A 22,026-nucleotide genomic window follows, 5' to 3' on the forward strand; every position below is an offset into this window, starting at 1 on the left:
CTAAAGGGGGAAAGTGTAGGGATTTCAATAGGTGAGTAGTCATAGCTTATTTTCTTCATTTTCTTACTGGCCTACACCCTGTCTCTAAACGATTAGGATGACTATGCAATGACTGAAAAATTAATTCTCTTAATATCTTGAAGGGTCTTGGAGGTTATCATGGAATCTCAGAGTTGAAAGGGACCCCAGAGGTCATTTGGTCCAGCCCATACTTGAACAAGAACCATCTTTACAACATTTCCTAAAAGGTGAGCCAGCTTTAAAAAGCCTGAGTGATGGGGAACTCATCTCCTCCCAAGGCAGAGTCCATTGTACTTTTGGACAGTCCAAATCTGAAATCTGTGTAATTTCTTACCCATTGATCCTATTTTTGAACTTTGGGGCCAAGTAGAACATAATTAAGACAGGCAGAGCTAGGAATGGTTTGTGATTAAGTTCAGATCAATTCAATAAGCACTTATTAAATGCCTGCATATATGAGTAAGGTGAAATTTATGATACAAACCATGGCCAGAGCCAGAATAAGTGTGGATCATTTTGGAGGATGAGGAGGAAGGATAGAAATCGATATTGAAGACATGGCATGCTGTTCACTGACTACTCTAGTAAACTCAGTCCTGATCTTCCTTAATCTCTTATCTTCCTTTTGCCCTTCGTTTCCACTGTGTTCTCAGGACCCTCTTTAATTCATAATAAAATCACTTTTTAAAGGAAAAAAAAAACTTACCCTCTGTGTTAAAATAAATACTGTATATTGGTTCTAAGGCAGAAGAGCCATAAGGGTCAGGCAACTGAGGTTAAGTGACTTGCCTAGGGTCACACAGTTAGAAAATATGTTCATCTTACATCATTCCATTTCACATTCTTCCATCCTCTGTTATCCATTGCTTTCTCTTAAAGAAATAACATTTCTGAATAGCCCATCCAAGACTGGCTGCCCCTTTTCTTATACCCTCTGATACACAAGACCAAGAGAAAGAATTGATATACTTCTTGTAACCCAATGCCACTTTGAGGTCCCCCCACTTGCCATTATCTCTTAACAACCACTTCTCCTTACCTAAAGTTCTCTCTATCCTGTCCAGGTTCAAACAAGTGTACAAATAACTTATATAAGAGAGTATTCAGGCAAAGAATCATGAGAAATTTGAGAAGGGATGAGAAAAAGATTTAGGGAGAAGGTAGTATTTGAATTCTCCTAATGAGAGGAAGGTCTTTAAAAGAAGGTGATTGTGGGAGACTTCCGGTCAAGATGGCAGTGTAGAAGCAGTGAAAGTTCAGACCTCGGAAACCCTTCCTTACCGATCGCAAACAGAGTGCTCCTAGGCCACCGAAATTCAAGCCGAACAACAGGATAAACCTGGGGAAACCTCCTCCTGGACCTGGATCAAAAGGTACTGCACCCCAAAAGCCAGAACCCTAGATCACTTGGATCTAAGGGGTAGACAGAAAGAAGGTCCCAGGACCCATCCCCCCCAACCCAGAGTGCTGAGCCCAAGGCAGCAGCGGGAACCTCAGGGCTCTGAGGACTCACCTTGAAAGCAACCTGAGCCAGTCTCCGGGGCGCCCAACACAGACGGCAGGGAAACATAGAGAGAAGGGGGAAAACTCAGGGCTGGCAAAGGGGTTGCTCCGAAGAGCTTACCTTGAAAGTAACCTGGGCCAGTTTCTGGGCACCCAACACAGATGGTGGAGGAGGAGGTTGCTGCTTTTCTTTTTCTTCTTTTTTTGGCTTGGGGATCATTTGGCCCACACCACCTGACCTAATCCCATCAGGAGCCATCAGAGTCCAGGCAAGCCACAACCCCTCCCCCCTTAGAGAGCAGGGTCTTCTGAAAAAAACCAGCTGAACCTAATCCCATCAGGAGCCCTCAGAGCTACTGAAAGGACAGAAAACTCAGGGCTGGCAAAAGGGTTGCTCCGAAGAGCTTACCTTGAAAGTAACCCGGGCCAGTTTCTGGGCACTCAACACAGACTGTGGAAGAGGAGGTGGCTGCTTTTTTTTTTCTTCCTTTTTTTGGCTCCAGGATCGTTTGGCCCATACCACCTGAACCTAATCCCATCAGGAGCCATCAGAGTCCAGGCAAGCCACAACCCCTCTCCCCTTAGAGAGCTGGGTCTTCTGAAAAAACAGAAACCTAGAGGCAAAGTCAAGATGGCAGCCTACAAGGAGCATAGACCTGGCAGCCTGGCCAGAGCTTTAGAGATCCTCCATATCTGCTCCAGCTGTCCAGGAAGTTTAAAACTCAGAGTAAACCCAGCCCAACTAAACTGAACTCAATCCCATCAAAAGTCTCCAGAACACAAGGAAGCCCAGGCTCCCCATCCATCCTCATTGACTGCTGGACTTTAAGCCAATAAAAAGCCTCCAGAGGACAGGAAAGCTCAAACCCCCAACAACCCTCCCTCAGAAATTACACCAAGAGATCCTCTGTTAAAGCTCCAAGAGGGGAGACTGATAGAAGTCCCTAAAAAACAAAAAAATGAGAGGAACAAGAGCACAGACAAATACAGGGAGAAAAGAAGGGGTGAATTTGAACAAACAACAGAAACAGAAGAAAGAAACTACAATAGACAGCTACTACTCACCAAATGGAACAGAGGGGGAGAGATCAGCAAACGATAAACCAGAAATCCCAGTGAATTGGATACAGGCTGTGGAAGAACTCAAAACACAACTAAGAGAGGCTGAAGACAATTGGGCAAAGAACTTAAAAATTAAGATAAGTCATCTGGAAACAGAGGCACTTGAACTAAAACAAGAAAATACTGTCCTGAAAGCCAAAATCATCCAGCTGGAAAATGAGGCAAAGGAGATGAAAGACGAGGCAAAGGAGATGAAAGACGATCTTCAAAGAAACTCAGACCAGAAGGAAAAAGACGACCAAAAAGCCAAAGATGAAATCCAATCTTTAAGAACCAGAGTAAAACAACTAGAATCAAGTGACCTCACAAGGCAGCAGGACACTATAAAACAAAACAAAAAGAATGAAAAAATTGAGGAAAATGTGAAGCATCTCATTCACATAACAGACGATTTAGAAAATCGTTCAAGAAGAGACAATTTAAGAATAATTGGACTACCAGAAGACCACGACAAAAGAAAAAGCCTGGACATAATACTAGAGGAAATTATCCAGGAAAACTGTCCCGAAATCCTAGAACAAGAGGGGAAAGTGGAGATTGAAAGAATCCACAGATCACCCCCTGTATTTAATCCCCAACTGACAACACCAAGAAATGTTATAGCCAAATTCAAAAACAATCAGATAAAAGAACAGGTATTACAAGCTACCAAGAAGAAACCATTCAGATACCATGGAAACATGGTGAAGATAACACAGGATCTGTCTGCATCCACACTGAAGGACCGAAAGGCATGGAATATGATATTCTGGAAAGCAAGGGAACTAGGCCTACAGCCAAGAATAAAATACCCATCAAAACTGATTATATTCTTACAGGGGAAAGTATGGTCATTTAACACAACAGAAGAGTTCCAAGCATTCATAAATAAAAGACCAGACCTGAACAGAAAATTTGAAGTCCAACCACAGAACTCAAGAGAATCATCAAAAGGTAATTAAAAAAGAGGGGAAAAACAACAACAACAAAAAAGGGTTTTATTAAGAGACTCAATAAGTTAAAATGATATGTATCCCTATAAGAAAAGAGGTCATTGGCAACTCTTAAAAACTGTTGCTATCACCTAAGCAGCTAGAAGAACTACACTCAGAGGGAACAGTGACAAACTGTATAAGATGAAAGGACAAGACATAAATAGGTATATAGATATATGCATGCATAAATACATATACATGTGTATGTATATATATATATATACATGACTAAAGCTAAAAAAGAAAAGAGGTTATGACTAAAAGAAATGGGAAAAGAAACAAATGGGGGTAAATTTATACGTCACAAAGAAGCTCATGGCGGGAGGGGGGAGAACATCGATACACTGGAAGGGTAAAGAGGTTGGAGATAGGAAATACTCAACTCTTACGTACTTTGAAACTGACCCAAAGAGGGAAGAACAATCCAATCCATTGGGGAAGAAAATAGATTTGCTCCCTATAGGGGAGTAGAAGGGTAAAAAACAGACTGGTGGGGAGGGAAGCAATACAAGGGAGGGAGAGGGTGGGTGGGGAATTTTAAAAAAGACTACAGGGGAAAATAAGGGAGGGAATAAGAAGGGAGGGGGGTAGAAAGGGAAATACAAGGGGGACGGATTTAAAGTAAATCACTGGACTAAAAGGTAGAGCTGAAGAAGAAAGGTTAGAATTAGGAAAGGATATCAAAATGCCAGGGAGTCCACAAGTGACAGTCATAACATTGAACGTGAATGGGATGAACTCACCCATAAAACGTAGACGAATAGCAGAATGGATTAGAATCCAAAACCCTACCATATGTTGTCTCCAAGAAACACACATGAGGCGGGTAGACACCCACAAGGTCAGAATTAAAGGATGGAGTAAGACCTTCTGGGCCTCAACTGACAGAAAGAAGGCAGGAGTGGCAATCATGATATCTGATAAAGCCAAAACAAAAATAGACCTGATCAAAAGGGATAGGGAAGGTAATTATATTTTGTTAAAAGGGACTTTAGATAATGAGGAAATATCACTAATCAACATATATGCACCAAATAATATAGCACCCAAATTTCTAATGGAGAAACTAGGAGAATTGAAGGAAGAAATAGACAGTAAAACCATATTAGTGGGAGACTTGAACCAACCATTATCAAATTTAGATAAATGAAATAAAAAAATAAATAAGAAAGAGGTAAAAGAAGTGAACGAAATCTTAGAAAAATTAGAATTAATAGACATATGGAGAAAAATAAATAGGGATAAAAAGGAATACACCTTCTTCTCAGCACCACATGGTACATTCACAAAGATTGACCATACATTAGGTCACAAAAACATGGCACACAAATGCAGAAAAGCAGAAATAATAAATGCAGCCTTTTCAGACCACAAGGCAATAAAAATAACGATCAGTAATGGTACATGGAAAACCAAATCAAAAACTAATTGGAAACTAAACAATATGATACTCTAAAATCGTTTAGTTAGAGAAGAAATCATAGAAACAATTAATAATTTCATCGAGGAAAATGACAATGGCGAGACATCCTTTCAAACCTTTTGGGATGCAGCCAAAGCGGTAATCAGAGGTAAATTCATATCCCTGAGTGCATATATTAACAAACTAGGGAGAGCAGAGATCAATCAATTGGAAATGCAGATGAAAAAACTCGAAAGTGACCAAATTAAAAACCCCCAGCAGAAAACCAAACTAGAAATCCTAAAAATTAAGGGAGAAATTAATAAAATCGAAAGTGATAGAACTATTGATTTAATAAATAAGACAAGAAGCTGGTACTTTGAAAAAACAAACAAAATAGACAAAGTACTGGTCAATCTAATTAAAAAAAGGAAGGAAGAAAAGCAAATTAACAGCATCAAAGATGAAAAGGGGGACATCACCTCTGAGGAAGAGGAAATTAAGGCAATCATTAAAAATTACTTTGCCCAATTATATGGCAATAAATATACCAATTTAAGTGATATGGATGAATATATACAAAAATACAAACTGCCTAGACTAACAGAAGAGGAAATAGAATTCTTAAATAATCCCATATCAGAAAATGAAATCCAACAGGCCATCAAAGAACTTCCTAAGAAAAAATCCCCAGGGCCTGATGGATTCACCAGTGAATTCTATCAAACATTCAGAGAACAGTTAATCCCAATACTATATAAAGTATTTGACATAGTAATCAAAGAGGGAGTTCTACCAAACTCCTTTTATGACACAAACATGGTACTGATTCCAAAACCAGGCAGGTCAAAAACAGAGAAAGAAAACTATAGACCAATCTCCCTAATGAATATAGATGCAAAAATCTTAAATAGGATACTAGCAAAAAGACTCCAGCAAGTGATCAGAAGGGTCATCCACCATGATCAAGTAGGATTTATACCAGGGATGCAGGGCTGGTTCAATATTAGGAAAACCATCCACATAATTGACCACATCAACAAGCAAACCAACAAGAACCACATGATTATCTCAATAGACGCAGAAAAAGCCTTTGATAAAATATAACACCCATTCCTAATAAAAACACTAGAAAGCATAGGAATAGAAGGGTCATTCCTAAAAATAATAAACAGTATATATCTAAAACCATCAGCTAATATCATTTGCAATGGGGATAAACTAGATACATTCCCAATAAGATCAGGAGTGAAACAAGGATGCCCATTATGACCTCTATTATTTGACATTGTACTAGAAACACTAGCAGTAGCAATTAGAGAAGAAAAAGAAATTGAAGGCATCAAAATAGGCAAGGAGGAGACCAAGTTATCACTCTTTGCAGATAACATGATGGTCTACTTAAAGAATCCTAGAGATTCAACCAAAAAGCTAATTGAAATAATCAACAACTTTAGCAAAGTTGCAGGATACAAAATAAACCCACACAAGTCATCAGCTTTTCTATATATCTCCAACACAGCTCAGCAGCAAAAACTAGAAAGAGAAATCCCATTCAAAATCACCTTAGACAAAATAAAATACCTAGGAATCTACCTCCCGAGACAAACACAGGAACTATATGAACATAACTACAAAACACTTGCCACACAACTAAAACTAGACTTGAGCAATTGGAAAAACATTAACTGCTCATGGGTAGGACGAGCCAATATAATAAAAATGACCATCCTACCCAAACTTATTTATCTATTTAGTGCCATACCCATGGAACTCCCAAAAAATTTCTTTACTGATTTGGAAAAAACCATAACAAAGTTCATTTGGAATAACAAAAGATCAAGGATATCCAGGGAAATAATGAAAAAAAAACACAAATGAGGGGGGCCTAGCAGTCCCAGACCTCAAACTATATTACAAAGCAACAGTCATCAAAACAATTTGGTACTGGCTAAGAGACAGAAAGGAGGATCAGTGGAATAGACTGGGGGCAAGTGACCTCAGCAAGACAGTATACGATAAACCCAAAGATCCCAGGTCTTGGGACAAAAATCCACTATTCGATAAGAACTGCTGGGAAAATTGGAAGACAATGTGGGAGAGATTAGGAATTGATCAACACCTGACACCCTACACCAAGATTAATTCAAAATGGGTGAAAGACTTAAACATAAAGAAGGAAACCATAAGTAAATTGGGTAAACACAGAATAGTATACATGTCAGACCTTTGGGAGGGGAAAGACTTTAAAACCAAGCAAGACATAGAAAGAATCACAAAATGTAAAATAAATAATTTCGACTACATCAAATTAAAAGGCTTTTGTACAAACAAAACCAATGTAACTAAAATCAGAAGGAAAACAACAAATTGGGAAAAAATCTTCATAAAAACCTCTGACAAAGGTTTAATTACTCAAATTTATAAAGAGCTAAATCAATTGTACAAAAACCCAAGCCATTCCCCAATTGATAAATGGGCAAGGGACATGGATAGGCAGTTTTCAGATAAAGAAATCAAAACTATTAATAAGCACATGAAGAAGTGTTCTAAATCTCTCATAATCAGAGAGATGCAAATCAAAACAACTCTGAGGTATCACCTCACACCTAGCAGATTGGCTAACATGACAGTTATCGAAAGTAATGAATGCTGGAGGGGATGTGGCAAAGTGGGGACATTAATTCATTGCTGGTGGAGTTGTGAACTGATCCAGCCATTCTGGAGGGCAATTTGGAACTATGCACAAAGGGTGATAAAAGAATGTCTACCCTTTGATCCAGCCATAGCACTGCTGGGTCTGTACCCCAAAGAGATAATGGACAAAAAGACTTGTACAAAAATATTCATAGCTGTGCTCTTTGTGGTGGCCAAAAATTGGAAAACGAGGGGATGCCCATCAATTGGGGAATGGCTGAACAAATTGTGGTATGTGTTGGTGATGGAATATTATTGTGCAAAAAGGAATAATAAAGTGGAGGAATTCCATGGAGACTGGAACAACCTCCAGGAAGTGATACAGAGCGAGAGGAGCAGAACCAGGAGAACATTGTACACAGAAACTAATACACTGTGGTATAATCGAACGTAATGGACTTCTCCATTAGTGACAGTGTAATGTCCCTGAACAATCTGCAGGGATCTAGGAGAAAAAACACTATCCATAAGCAGAGGACAAACTGAGGGAGTAGAAACACCGAGGAAAAGCAACTGCCTGACTACAATGGCTGAGGGGACATGACAGAGGAGAGACTCTAAACGAACACTCTAATGCAAATACTAACAACATGGCAATGGGCTCAAATCAAGAACACATATGATACCCAGTGGAATCACGCGTCGGCTACGGAGGGGTGGGAGGGAGGAAAAGAAAATGATCTTTGTCTTTAATGAATAATGCATGGAAATGATCAAATAAAATACTATTAAAAAAAAAAAGAAGGTGATTGTGGAGTAGCTGGGTGGCATAGTGGATAGAAAGTCAGGCTGAGAGTTGGGAGGTCCTAGGTTGAAATCTGGCCTCAGACCCTTCCTAGCTGTGTGACCCTGGGCAAGTCACTTAACCCCCATTGCCTCACCCCTACTACTCTTTTGTCTTAGAGTCAATACAAAGTATTGATTCTAAGACCAAAGATAAAGGTTAAAAAAAAAAGATCTTGTTTAGAGGTGGGAATTTCTAGGCATAGAAGAAAGTACAAATAAAGGCACAGAGATATCAGTAGGCAGAATCAGAATAGTTTGGAAATTAATCCAGTTCAATATAGAATTTTATTAGGAAATTAGTATGATTTAAAAATTAATATGAGATAAAATTAGAAAGCCTGGAGCAAGAATGCAGAGTCTTGGAAATCAGGATTGGGAGTCCATTTGGTAGACAATTTGAAACCACTGAAACATGTAAAGGAGTAAGCTGGGCCTCATTTATAGACTAATTTACAGAAGAGAAACTAGGGAATATAAGTGAATAATACCTTGATGTGCGTTGAAGCCGATAGTGTGATTCAAGTACAGAAACTTCTCATGTGTATTCAGGAATCTCTAGTTTACTTTTCTCTCCTCTGCGATAAGAGCAGGACCTAGCTCCCAGACCAATCCCAGCCCCTTTCTCCAAGGTTTCTCACCCTAATCTTCAACTTCCTTAATTCTCTTGACCTCTATCTCCAGTTTACCTCAGCCATCCCCAGAAATCATCATTTTTTAGATACTACCCCTTTAGCTGAATTTTTCCCAGTTCCAAAATTCCTAGTTACAACCCTGACTGTGCCTATCAATCATCAGTTATCTTTTTAATTCAAGTTTTATTTCATTTTCAGTTCCAAGTTCTTACTCTCTGGTTTCTTCTACCCTACCCATTGAGAAAAAAATAGAACTCATTGCAAATACATAAAGTCAAGCAAAGCAAATTCCCTCATTAGTTATGTGCCCAAATAAATATGCTTCTGTCTGCACTGTGCCCATCACTTCTCTCTCTTGAGGTTGGAGAAAGGAAGGAGAGGGGGCAGAAATGAGTTTTTATATAGTTCTTACTATGTACTAGGAGCTTTACAAATATTTCATCTGATCATCACAACAACCCTGGAAGGTAGTGAAGTAGTCCCAAAAGGGGAGGATAGTAAAATTGAAATAGATAAAGCAGATAAATCCCTGCCAGCATTTTTTTAGGGAACAGACCTGGCTTCCCTCCCTCAGGAGGTTGAGCTGTTTATGCAGACAGCAGACCAGTCTCTACTTAGGTTGGGGGTGAGAATTATAAAGGGAAGGAAAGAAAAAGGAATTTCAGGACTATCAAAGAGGTCAGGATGGAAGCAAGATAACATATGGCTAACTAGGGCTAGGTGACTAAATGGATGTGAAAATAAACAACCCCTAAATAACAGCCCCCACATAAATCTCCAAACCCACATTCCTGTGTCAGTGATAAGGTTTGTTTGATTAAGAACCTATATGTAAGAGGAAATAACTTTGTATCTTGTAACCCAATATAAACTGTTCCAAAATATTAGACCGAGGCAGCTTCCACTAGGGAAGTCTGTTCCAGCTGGTAGATTCTTTTTTGTTTGTTTGTTTTTTATTAATAAATCACATTTCCAATAATTGAAATTCTGGGTGTTTGGACTCACTTTGTGAAGTGCCCCACTTCAGTAGATGCCATTATTCCCCTTTAATAGTTGAGGAAACTGAGGTAAACAGAGATTACATGACTTGTTTACAGTCACACAAGTAGTAAATGTCTGAAGACATATTAGAGCTCATCTGCCCTACTTCAGGGCTAGAGAACTCGACTCATTATACTTCCTCATGCGTCTAAATAGAGAAAATTATTTATCATGAATCCATTCAGCAGATATCTATCATCTATTTAATTTTTATGCATTTTAATAATTACATGTAAAAACAACTTTTAACATTCTTTTTTAGAAATTTTGAATTCAATATCAAAATATACAAGTCATTCCTCAAATGGTCAAAGGATTTGAATAAGCAATTTTCAGATAAAGAAAACAAAACTATCAATAATCATATGAAAAAATGTTTTAAATCACTCTTGATTAGAGAAATGCAAATTAAAACAATGCTGAGGTACCACCTCACACCTACTAAATTGGCTAAAATGGTAGTAAAGGAAAGTGATAAATATTAGAGGGGATATGGCAAAATGAGGACACTAATGGACCTCTGGTGGAGTTGTAGACTGATCCAACCATTCTGAAGGGCCATTTGGGACTATGCCTAAACTGCTATAAAATTGTACCTATCCCTTTGATCCTGTAATACCACTACTGGGTCCATACATCAAAGAGATCATAAAAAAGGGGAAAGGACCTACTTGTTCACAAATATTTATAGTACTTCTTTTTCTGGTGGCAAGTAATTGGAAACTGAGGGGATTTCTATCAATTGGGGAATAGCTGAACAAAAATATGTTGTGATGGAATACTATTTCACTATAAGAAATGATAAGAAGAATGATTTCCGAAAAATCTGGAAAGAGGTACATGAATTGATGCAGAGTGAAATAAGCAAAACTGGAGCATTGTACATAATAACAGCAATACTATAGTGTTCAACTATGAAAACTTGGCTACTGGATCTGGGACAATTCTGAAGGACTTAGGACAAAGAAGAATGTTATCTAGCTCCAGAGAAAGAATTGTTGGAGTAGAAATGCAGATCAAAGCATAGTATCTTTCACATTCATTTCCTTAAGTTTAATCTTGGGGTTTGGGTTTTACATTAGTATTATTCTTTTACAACAATATTTCACATGATAATACATGTATAATCCAGAAAAAAAATTTTTTTTAGTTCCAATGTTCTACCTCTACTCTTCTCCTTCTTCCTTGAGAAGGCAAGCAATTTGATAAAGGTTATACATGTGCAGTCAGGCAAAAAATATTACCTTATTAGTTATGTTTTAAAAGAAAACACAAACCAAATGTGCACATGTGCATGCATACACACACACACACACACACACACACACACAATTTAAAAAAGGTATTCTTTGATCTGCATTCAGATTCCATCAGTTCCTTCTCTGGAGATGGAGAACATTTTTCATCATCAGTCTTTCAGCCTTGTCTTGGATCACTGTATTGCTGAGAGTAGCTAAGTTATTCACAGCTGATCAGAATATAACATTACTGTTACTGTGTACAACAGTCTCGTGGTTCTGTTCACTTCACTTTGTATCAGTTCATATAAGTCTTCTCAGGTTCTTCTGAGAGCACCTCAGCATTTATTTATTGAGTGAGTGCTAACTGTGTGCTCAGTACTGTGAATTTCAAAACTACTCAACCCTATTCAGACCATTCTTTAGAGGATGGGATTTGGCTATTTCCTGATCAATAACAATAGAGATGCTTGGAATAACAGAATCAGGTCTTGGAAACTACAATCTCCACCCTACTCAGGGTAACAAGATTAGGAAGGGCTGCAGCAAAAATTCAAGATTTAATTATTTGAGAATATGGCCTTCAACAGACATGTGCAAAAAGAACAGACCTCTGGGCGGTCCTAGTTTAAGCTAGAGCCACCATTGGCACAGGGGAGACACAGGAAGTGAGGTAGAGGACAGCCCAGGGGTTCTGGGGTCTTTTCCTGTGTGGAAGGTGGTGGTGGTTGGAGCCTGGAGCTTGGAGTGTTCTCCAGTTTGGTCACGTAAGTAATAGGGACTGATCTCTTTTCTTTGTCTCAGCTATCCAGGGCCTTGGGCCTTTGGCTCAGCTTAAGCAGAGGGGATATTTAAGCCCTATTTCCTTCTTTCCCCTTTCCCCCCCTCTCTCTTTCCCTCTAATACTTTTCTTCCTCCTGTTTGTAATTAAAACACCATAAAAGGTTGACAGCTGACTTGAGTTTCATTTAGGAATTACATAGCTGAATTCCTTGGCGATCTTAAATTAATATATATCAGTCTTTTAAAGTGATTTCCATATTACAGTACTACTCCAGAATGTATAAATTACATGGATTAATGATTCACATTTATATGTTGCTTTATGTTTCATGTGGTATTTTATATATATTATCTCATTTGATCCTTGTTACCTCATGAAGATCCTACTTTGGTGCCTATGAGATTGAATTGGCATGAAATACTCTGCTAACAGATTAAAATAATACTAATACTAATAGCTAGCATTTAGATAGTATTTTAAGGTTTGCAAAGCACTTAAAAAATATCATTTTAGGGGGAAGCTAAGTAGCTCAGTAGATTGAGAACCAGGCCTAGAGATAGGAGGTCCTGGGTTCAAATCTGACCTCAGACACTTCCCAGCTGTGTGACTCTGGACAAGTCCCTTAATCCCCATTGCCTAGCCCTTACCACTGTTCTACCTTGAAATCAATACAAAGTATTAATTCTAAGATGTAAGTTAGGGTTTTAAAAAAGTTATTTAATCCTTACATCAATCCTGAGAGTCAGGTGCTATGATTATCCTAATATTACAGTTGCAAAGAGAGGTGAAGTGACTTGCCCAGAGTCACATAAATAGTATCTGTGCCTAGTGTCCTATTGATTGTTCCACTTAACTACAATCTTCTAATTTTGTTCTTGCCTAATTTTTGTACATGTTCTTCCATATCCCTAGGGGACTGACCGAAGTATCTTGAGCATCTCTTATTGTTCTTTTAAAATCTTTGGTGCTATGTTATACACCAGATAACTGTATTGTAATACTTCATACATAGGGCAGCTAGGTAGCACAGTGGATAGCATTCCAGGTCTGGAGTCAGGAAGACCTGAGTTCAAATCTGGCCTAAGATACTTATTAGCTGTGTGACCCTGGCAAGTCACTGTGTCCTGTTTACCTCAGTTTCCTCATCTATAAAATGAATTGGATAAGGAAATGAGGAGCTACTCTAGTCACAAAGAGTTGTATACAACTAAAAACTGATATTTTAGTCCCAGTTTGTAGATGAAGAAACTTGTTAATTTATTGTTACACCAGACCAAAAAATGCATTCATCTGGTCAAAAAAAATTCCTTGAGAGATTTTTTGTTGTTTGAAGAGAAAATGTCATTCTCTGAGGAGAAAAAGACCTGGAGAAGGAAAGTGACCCTCCCCTCCAGCCAGTGTCTAATAGAAATCCTGGAAAAACAAAGAGCAGAGCAGCAAACTTAAACAGAAAGCAGAAAAGCTCAAGGTCTATGTTCTCAAGTAAAAAGGCCTTCTCTATTCCCTGAGCAGATACGGATGAATATTAGATATTCTACTCTTAACCTTGCTCTCCTAGAAGCAGAAATTGTCACTGAAGTTGAAATGATGTGATGGTTTTTGGAAAATGGTTTTATTTTGGATTCTCAGTTTCACAATTATGCCATGAAAAAACCATGTGGCTTTATTTTTTTCTTAATAGAATCATTATATAATGGGACTTGGACTTTTTCACACATTGCTGTGGAACTAACAGATCACTTCACTTTTTTTTTAAACCCTTACCTTTCATCTTAGAATCAATACTAAGTATTGATTCCAAGGCAGAAAAACAGGCAGGGCTAGGCAACTGGGGTTAAGTGACTTGCCCAGGGTCACCCCTCTAGGAAGTATCTGAGGTCAGATTTGAACCCAGGAACTCCCTGTCTTTAGTCCTGGCTCTAAATCCACTGAATGAATCACTTGGCTGCCTATTCCCTCCACCACACCAAGTATGAATTATGATTTGTATATGAAGAAACTGAGATCTATAGAGGTTAAATGACTTGCCCAAGGCCACACAATGAGTTGCATCTCAAATTCTGGCTCCAAAACTACTGCTTCCTACAACATCCCAACTGTTTAAACAGAAGACAGGATCCCTGCCCTCAAGGACATATAAGCTAGTGAATAGACAATATGAAACTTGCTCTAAGTGAGTGATAGATTGTACAGTTCAAATAAATTCTGTAGGAATTCAGGGAAAGAAGAGCTTAGGATGGATTGAGATAGTCAGAGAAAAAGATTTAGCGAATTTGGGTCTTGAGCAGGGTTTTAAAGAATGGATAGGATTTAGGAAGTGTAGGGGGAAGAAAGAGAGAGGAATGAGAAAACCATTCCAGATGAAGAGAGGAGAAGCAGAGGTTAAGACCTGGGGGTCTATATTAGGACAAAACCCGGAACCAGGCTTAAGATATTCCCAGAATCCTCTTCCTGATACCCTCTTCCTCAACAGTAGCATCTTCTTTTCTGCACCAAGCCTAACTCTGGCCAATCTAGTTCAACAGGTTCAGGATTAGAATGAAATAACATTTGCAGGTCATGTAACATTTCACAAAAGGAGATTAACTTAATGATGGCATTGATTCCATTGGGTACACCTTCCCATCCTCTACATTTTCTGGTTGGCAGGATATAGAAACTCAGGAAGCTATGTGATTGTTTCAAGCTTTAGTCTCTAGGATTGAATATATCCCAAAAAGAATGTTTCCTTTACTTTTTAGGGAAGAGGTTTCCTTACTTTAAGTAGATGCTGCCCCTTCCACAGATTCATTTAGGGTTTATTACATGCCATTTGGGCAGTTGGTGGCACAGTGGATAGAGACCCAGATATGGCATCAGGAAGAACTAAGTTCAAATTCAGCCTCAGATACTTACTAGCTGTGATGTCACTTAACTTTGTTTGCCTCAGTTTCCTCATCTGTAAAATGAGATGGAGAAGGAAATGACAAACCACTCTAATACTTTTGCCAAGAAAACCCCAAATGGGGTCATGATAAGTCAGACATAACTCAATGACAATGAATTAACTAAATTAAAATGAACTAAATGACATTTAGCTCTTGCACTCAGGAGTTGAGATCATTAGGAATGTTTCAGATTCAGGGCACAGAAGTTTTCACACACAATCTGAAAGTCTCTTATTCTGAGCTAGTCTTTAGACTGTCTAGACCAATCATATTGGTTACACCAGTGGTATAGCCCTACCCAGACCAAACTAATCATAAATTTTTAGAGTTGGAAGGGACCTCATTGGTTACCTCTTCCACTCTATGCCCTAAGAGAACTCCCTTTTAACATATGTGACAAATGATCAGCCTATCTTTGCTTGAATAATTCCAATGAGGAGGAATCTATTAACAGCTGAGGCATTCCATTCTACTTTTGGATGATTTGAGTTGTTTTAATTTTTGCATTTCTCTTGTCATTAGTGATTTGGAATAATTCTCATCTACTGAGGAATAGCTCTTGATCTTAAATATTTATGTTAGTTTCCTATGTATGTGAGAAATCAGACACTTATCAGAAAGATCTTATGTACAGTTTTTTTCCTCAATTTACATCTTCCCTTCTTAGTTTGGTTTCACTGATTTAGTTCATGCAGAGGATTTTTCAATTTCATATAATATAATTGATATTTTATCTTTTGTGACCTCTTTAGTCTTTCATTTGGTTAAGAACTCCCCGTCTTCACAACCCCATTCATCATATCATATAGCAGCGATTTTCTCAGAGGGCAAAGCTTCATTTAGTTTTTGTTCTGACTGAGGGAACAGACATGTACTTTAGTCTAGGGCTATATGGAGCAGTGGAAGGATTTCCTAGTCTTGGACTCTGAAAGATATGAGTTCAAATCTGGTCTCAGATACTTAGTAGCTATGTGGCCTTGAGTAAGTCACTTAATTTTTGTTTGCCTCAGTTTCCTCAACTATAAAATGGGGCCATGAGTAGAATCTACCTCACAGAGTTGTTGTGAGAATAAAATGAGATAATATTTGTAGAATGTTTGAATATATTTTGCATTCTTAGTACAATGCCTGGTGATAAGCTATATAAATGCTATTATTGTTGTTGTTGTTTTGTGTCATGCACCCTACTGGCAATTTGGTAAAACATATGGGCTTCTTAGAATAATGTTTCTAAATGCATAAGATAAAACATAGGATTACAGAATAAAGTAATTATATTGAAATATGGTCATCAAAATGTTTGGGAAAAAAGTTTACAGGCCCTAGTTTAAGAACCCTTGGTCTATATTAATCCTATGGAACAGAACATAAAGATCTCACCAAAAAATGATTTATTTATTTGTCAACAAAAAAATCATTTAGCAGCCTGCAAAGGAAAATATATAAATCAAGGTTAGACAATATTCACATATAAATGTATCCTTGCCTTTTGTGAATCAGAGCAATTATACATTTAGTATAGTACATTTAGTGAGAGAGGGAAGAAGATGGAAGTAGACTTGAGATAATAGAGAAAGACCTTTACTCGTTCCTTTTATTTTTCCCTGATTACCCTTTTTTAATGAAGAATGCAGTGGTTCTTAACCTTTTTATGTGTGTGTCATAGATCCCACTGGCAGTCTGACAAAACCTATGGACTCTTTGTCAGAATAATGTTTTAGAATATAGAAAATAAAATACATATGCTTACAAGGAAATCAAGTATGTTGAAATACAGTTACTGAACTATAAAAGCAATAAATTCATGGAGTCCAGGTTAAGAATCCCTGTAATATTAGTAAATATTTTTGTTTAGTACCAATGATAACAGTTATTAGAAGTGGACATTATGTTGCACAACCTGTTAAACTCTATAGTATGGGTGTGAATGTAACTAATTGCTGTCTCCACTCATTTTATTTTATTATTTATTTAAAAAAAAAACCCTTCCCTTCCATCTTTGAATCAATACTGTGTATTGGTTACAAGGCAGAAGAGTGATAGGGCTAGGCAATGGGGGTGAAGTGACTTGCTCAGGGTCCCACAGCTAGCAAATATCTGAGGTCAAATCTGAATCCAGGACCTCTTGCCTCTAGGCTAGGTTTTCAATCTACTGAGCTACCTAGCTGCCCCTGTGTCTCCACTTATTTTAAAAATTATTCTGCACATTCTGAAATAGCCAAGAGATAGAGCAAATGATGGAAAACTGCATACTTTCCTGAGTTGCCTAATTAAATTATTACTGAAGGATATTTATTAATAATGTTTGAATCTAGTTTGAACCTTGTTTATACAGTTAGAAAATTGTCTAACTTGAAAACCATACAACATGTTGACTTCAGAGACCAGAAGGGAACAATTCTGGGTTCTTCAATACCTTGTGTTTTGGCTTCACCCAAATCATATTGAGTATTTATACTTATCTGCTGACATGCATCTCAAGCAACTTTTACTTTTTTCTGGAAACTACCTATCTACCTCCTTGCTGGCTACTCAGCTACTTGTCTTTACACTCTAGTTTGAACTCCATATGAGACTTTAATAGAGTTTCAAGAGGGAAGCCACACGTTTTTCAAGCTCTCCTTTCCAAATGATTTAAAATTCTTTCTAAAACTTTTTCAAGTCTTGTTTGTTCTTGACCTGATACTACCTGGTTACCTCTGTGCTTTGTGAAACTATCTAGTGAGATAATACACAAAAGCACTTTCCAAAGTATTAAGTTTGTGAAAGAAAAAATCAGGACTCTTTTTTTTTTTTGGCATGTCTCTTATAAACAAAAGGACTTATTAATTCAAGTCTAAAAGCCTTTGCTTAGTGAATGAGAAATCCAAAGAGACAAAGACCCATCACGCTTTTGAAAATCTGACTCAAGTTTTCTACTTTCAACTTATTGTGTTCAAGAACAAAGACAGAATTCCCTTGTCAAGATTTAACAAAGGTATTAAGTTTATGTAATGGGTTTTTGATTCATCAAACAGAAAAATAATAACTAACCTTTTCCCTAAACCATTCAATTTTGTCAAAGGTGGAAAACATTGAAGTACTGGGAGTGCTCAGAGTTTGCATCACAGGACATCAACAGTGCCACTGAATTTTGATGACTTTGGAAGAGAGTGAGGTAGATGATTTTTGTGCAATTCTACCTCACTTAAGTCTAATTCACTCTCAAGTTAAGCCAGGATCACAAAGTCATTGCTCCCCATCACCATCCTTAAAAATGAAGGACAGACCACAACAGATTGTAAGTTTCTTGAGGGTAGGAGCTGTCTCTGACCTCTTTTGTAGCCCCAGCACTTAGCATGGTACTGGGCACCTAGTACATGCTTAATAATTTTTTTCCTTAATAAATTTTTATCCATTAATTGATTTCAGGGAGGATTCTTTCTTAAGCTGACCAAGACTCTGTATTTACAAAGTTGTTAGGCCTAGACAAGAATGTGGCAAATAGATTTCAGTGCAGGACAAGCTTCCTCAAAAGTAATGAAAACTGATGGCTGTCCCCATTCAGATTAAACCACAAGAACTTCTATTTATAGTTGTTTTTCTTTATGATAGCAAAGAATTGGAAAAGTGGAGGTTCAATGATTGAGCAAAGTTTAAATAGTGGTACATGAATTCAGTGGGGGAAGGTGAAAGGTTATCTCATTTATTCCTCACAATCCAGGGAGGTAAGGTCTAATAATGGCTTATAGTTGAGGAAACTGAGGCAGATAGCAGTTAAGCCACTGACTCAATCACAAAATAAATATTTGAGCCTGTTGACTGGGAAAAAACACAAAACTATTAGTCAAAATCACTCTTTAATCAAGGCCAAAAGGGGTTCAGTGCTAGTAGACCTTGACACAGAGCTGCACTGCACAGAGTCCGAACTCTGGCTGCTCTGGTCACTGACTCCTGGGAGTGCCACCATGCTAGATGATGATTCCAAAGAACAAAAGAATTTGGGGAACCTAGATACCATTTGGGGAATCCAGGGGTAGGAAAAGATGATTGACATTACTATAGCTATGAAGAAAATGGGAGTGTTCAAACTATGCTGTGGGGTGGGCCCACCTCCCACAGGGGATGGGGTCTTGGAGGTGGGATGGTGTTGGCGGAATGATGGATGGGACACAGCTCTCGCATTCAACCCACAGCACAGGTTTCACAGGATAAGCTGCTCTGCCTTGGCTGAGGCCTGGCTTTATTTTATACCCTCATGATCACACATATACTTGGCACAATTTCATTCTCAACATACATGCTTCCATGGAACTAACAACAGACAGGAAGCCTAGGGAGATAGTCAATGAAACATTGTTGCTAAGTGCAGGGTCAGAGGGTAGAATCAACATGAACCAGATATAGGTTGGGGAATTCAGAGCACAGATTTGCCAGAAGTTTTTATGCCTAGAAAAGAGGGTCTTATCTAAGTGGGTATATAAGAATCCTTCGGTTAATTTTGTAAGTGGGATCTCCTGGTAGTATTCTGGGGGGACAGAGTGGGGCATCTGTATTAACCCTGCAAGCATATTGCTCTCATCTATTTTTCCTGGGGCTAAGTAAGAATAATAACCATAGCAATTCTAATAATAAGGGGATGTTAATAGGGAAAGTCACTAAGGAGGGTTTCAGTGGATGTTTCCATCCTTCCTGGGGGCTGCTTTGCAGTCCCTAGTTTCCACATGGACCATGTCAAACATGCTCATGTCTTTGATGGCTCCTGGCAAAACTACACTGGCAAGATACAATCAAGCTTGGGAAAGGAATCATAGCTAGAGGCTAGAATGCAAGAGTCTCCCCTATGGTATCAGACTCTTTCCCAAGAACCTGGGCAGGCTGGGTGTGGGATGGTGCTTCAGAGTTGTTTTGGTTTTGGTTGGTATTTCTCTGATTGTAGGAGATTTGAAGCACTTTTTCATGTCCTTTTTGGTGGTTTTGATTTCTTTGACTGAGGATGACCTATTCATGTCTTTTGCCCATTTATCAATTGGAGAATGGCTTGATTTTTTTTTTGACAGTTGGTTTAGCTTGTCAACTAATAATAGTGAGGGTCTGGGGCCCTACAATGGACACAAAAGGGAAAGACTCAGTCTAGGGCTGGGTCACCTTGGTCATGGACCTTAGCCTAGGAGGAGAACCCATTGGGACAAAAGGGATGTTTAATATTGGATGGGATTAGCTGTTCCCACCCAAACTACCAGTAAGTTCACTGTCTGGTGAAGAGGGACCTTCCCTCAGGGGGAAACCTCTCCTGTGACAAGGTCAAAACCTGGGGTTTCTACACTCAAACTAAATAAACTGGGGATCTCTAGATTTCCATGTTGACAAGCTCTTTGTTAATTTGAATGATTGGACCTTTGTCTGAGGTTTTTGTAATGAAGATTGTTTCCCAATTTGTTGCTTCCCTTCTGATTTTGGATGCATTGGTTTTGTTTGTGCAGGAACTTTTTGATTTAATGTGATAGAAATTATTGATTAAAAAAAATTAAAAAATTTAGGAGACTACCTAAAACAAAGAGGGTCCTTAGCATATGCTTAGTCCTACCCATTCCCCTGAGGGTCCCCCACACAGTCTGAAACTGTTAGCCTGGGATTTCCTTCAGGGTGGATTCTCAGGGGAAAAGGGGACAAGGACAAGTTTTGGGGTCTCCAATTTACAAGCTAGTCCTAAAACTTGGGGTTCATCAGATCTTACTAGGCTACAAGTTTAGGGTTCCTAGATTTCATATTAACAAGCCTGGATTTGAACTTATCTTTCTGCCTCCAGGTCCTATGCTCTAAGCATTTCACCTTCTGTCTACCTTGTGGTAGAGGGAGAGGAAATGGGCAAATATTTTGGGTGAGGAGGAAATTTATTTCGCAATGGATGCTGACTGGAGCAGGTAGACAACCAGAAGCTGAGTGTGGGAGAAACGTGTAATACGAAGGGAGGGGCAAAGCAAATCGACATGACGTCATCACGCGGCGCCGCTACAGTCGCAGGCCGGCTGCCTGACGTCATCCCGCGACGGGGGCGGCTTTTGTGAGGAAACGAAACTGGGGCTGAACGAGGGCGACGGCTGCGACGGCTGCGGCGGCAGTGGCGCGATCTGGCGGCCTGACGCCCCTTCCCCCTCTCCCCTCCCCGGCAGCTCGCCCACACCCCGCAGCGTGAGTGCCGGAGGAGCGCGGGCGCGGGTGCGGGTGCGGCCCGGGCGGGAGGGAGTCGGGGCGGGCTTGGCTTCGCCTTCTGGCTCACAACGGCCCGACTGAGAGGCCCGGCTCCCCGACCCGCCTCCGCCGGCCTGGGCACGGCGCCCTCCTTCTACTTTCCTTTCTGGTTCTTGGCCCACTCCCGCTTTCGTCCCCCTTCCCCTGCTAGTTCCCTTCCCCCCACTCCCGCGCTCGCCTCCCGCTCCCTTCTTCTGGCCCCCTCCCCCTCCTGGTTTTCCTTTCTCTCCCTCCTTCAAGTCTTCCTCCCCTTTCTACTTACCATCTCCCCTCCCACCTTGTTATTCCTCCCTGTTTTCTCCTTCCCTCCTCCCCATCACCTCCATTTCTCATCCCCAGTGTTTTTCTTTTAACCCTACCTTCCCGTTTATTACAAAACACCCTTCTGTGTTCCTGGCAGCACCTCTTTTCGCCCTACCCTAGCCTTCCCAGTGGTCCTTGTCTTCATATATGATTCTTTACTTTTTGAAGAGTATCTTTTTTTTCCCCAACCCCTCTTGCACATTTTTTTTGGGGATGGATGGGGGTGGATGGGAATGGAATTGGGAAAATTGAAGTTTTTCAAAGGAATTGATTTTGAGCATTCGGTAAGAAAGCTGAATTAGAAACTCCTTTTTTTCCCACTTAGGTAGATTGTGATAGAACAACTCTTTCATACATTTTGTTGC

At 39.2% G+C, this 22,026-nt stretch overlaps 1 protein-coding gene across 2 annotated transcripts in view; it reads left to right on the plus strand.

Annotated features, from left to right (window-relative positions):
* Positions 1-21,098: 21,098 nt before the first annotated feature.
* CMTR1 (cap methyltransferase 1) overlaps positions 21,099-22,026 on the plus strand; it is a 74,032-nt gene continuing 73,104 nt past the window's right edge. Inside the window, exon 1 of one of the 2 annotated variants that reach the window (XM_001379166.5) lies at positions 21,099-21,298. The gene's annotated coding sequence lies outside the window, so the exon portion shown is untranslated. Of the gene's footprint in view, positions 21,946-22,026 lie in introns of both variants that reach the window. The other variant, XM_016431030.2, reaches the window with a different exon arrangement.

This window comes from Monodelphis domestica, chromosome 2 (assembly GCF_027887165.1).
Source record: "Monodelphis domestica isolate mMonDom1 chromosome 2, mMonDom1.pri, whole genome shotgun sequence".
In the NCBI taxonomy this organism is placed as follows: domain Eukaryota; kingdom Metazoa; phylum Chordata; class Mammalia; order Didelphimorphia; family Didelphidae; genus Monodelphis; species Monodelphis domestica.